This window comes from Loa loa (genome assembly GCF_000183805.2).
Source record: "Loa loa unplaced genomic scaffold supercont3.151, whole genome shotgun sequence".
Taxonomy (NCBI): Eukaryota; Metazoa; Nematoda; class Chromadorea; order Rhabditida; family Onchocercidae; genus Loa; species Loa loa.
In genome coordinates, this window is record NW_018108331.1 from 10243 (window position 1) to 12075 (window position 1833).

Consider the following 1833-nt stretch of genomic DNA (forward strand, 5'->3'; position numbering starts at 1 on the left):
TTCTTTCTTTCTTCTTCTTCTCTCTCCTCCTCCTCTCTCTCTCTCTCTCTCTCTCTCTTCTTTTCATATATTGGAAATAATAATTTCTTTTTTCTTTCACTATCATTCATTTTAAACGTTTTAATGAAAGAAATATTATTCAATGAATTCAATTTCAATAATAATTTTCATTTCATTTTCTCATTTTCCATTTTTTTTCATTTTTTCTTTTTCTCTCCCTTTTTTTCCCTCTTTTCCATAATTGGTATTTCATTTTCACTCTTTTTCTTCTTCTTTTCTATTATCGATGATAATTTTTCTCTCTTTCTTTTTTTGCTTTTTTCTTTTGCTCTCAATTAATTTCATCAAATTTGATTTTATTTTTTGCTTCTAAAAATTTACGATTCTGTATGATAAATTCAAAATGAAAATTTAAATTGAATTGAAATAAATGGAAAATAAGGAAAATTTAGTAAAGCATTAAAAATTTTTCCTTTTTTCTTTTCCCATTTCATATAACTTTCTCTTCATTTTATTCATTCTTTCGCATAATAATTGATAAATGGATAAAATGATGAAATTGTATTGGTCATTTTAAAGGGTCATTTGAAAAGGAGGAAAAAAGTAAAAGTAAAATTATTGGGGAAGCTTTCTTTTTTCGTGTTTTGTCTAATAAATTACTGAAATTATTGGATAAAACGGTACGAATTTGAATGGTACTCAAAAAAAAAAGAAAAAAGGAAAAAAAATAGAAAGATTGGAAACGAAAAATAGCCAATAAGGAAATTAATTTTATAATTAATAAAATTTTTTAGTAATTCTCGTTAAAAACTATTACATTTTAATTATTCACAAATGAAATTTTCCATTTATCTTTTTTGCTTTTTTGTTTTTATTTCTTTGCTTAAATTATGAATTTTTTTAAAATTAAATTTTTAAGGACAAGAATAGAGAACCTGAACATGCATAGAGAGAATAGTTTAAGACAAGGATAGAGAAATTTGGAGAAAAAAAAAGAGAATGACGAAATAATTGAAAGAAGGTAAGAAAAGAAGAGAAGTGGTAAGACAAATAAAGAAATTTTAATGCTATGTTTTTGAATAATTTTGAAGTGAAAAAAAAAAGGAAGAAACAGTGGGAACAGGAAAAAAGTAAATGATGAAATGTAAAATGAGAAGTGATAAAAAAAGAGGGAGAGAAACGAAGTATAGAAAAAAGAAAAAAATACCGGAAAAAAAATGGGAAGAAAGAAAGGAAAAAAATAACAAAAAAAAGAATGGAAAAAAAAGAGAAAAAAATGGAAAGATTTTTGCGCTCTCTTCTTCTTTCAAATTAAATTTTGCTTTAAAAAAAGATTTCTGTAATTAAAAACTTGAAAATGAATATATGAAATGGAAATTGAAAAAAAGCAAAATATTTACCTTTTCCATTTTTCCAATACTTAATAAAAAATGCATTTTCTTATTTTTTCACTTTATTTAATATAAATTAATTTACTAATTGCTTGTTGTTTAAACCAAATTACTCATCGTTTACTTACTTAATCTCAATTAATCATTTACTTAATCTAAACTGTTTACTACTCATTTATGTAATTTAAATTGATCATGTACTTAATCTACTTAATCCAAATTGATTTACCAATCATCCGTTTGATTTCAATGGATTTGCTAATCATTTACCTAATTCGAATTGATTCACTAATTATTACTAATCATTTGCTTAATCCAAATTGGTTACTAATCCTTTTTTGCTCTTTGTCTTTTCATATATTGTTAATGAACAATAAAAAATGAAAGCAATTAGTAAAATTAATTTTACTTTTTAACTATGACATATTTCAATACTTTAACT

The 1833-nt window shown here is 23.1% G+C and overlaps 1 protein-coding gene across 1 annotated transcript in view; it reads left to right on the forward strand.

Moving 5' to 3' along the window:
* LOAG_17917 (hypothetical protein) overlaps window positions 1-1833 on the forward strand; it is a gene marked incomplete at its 5' end in the record, with an annotated part of 5809 nt that overhangs the window by 1051 nt on the left and 2925 nt on the right. The window lies entirely within an intron of this gene.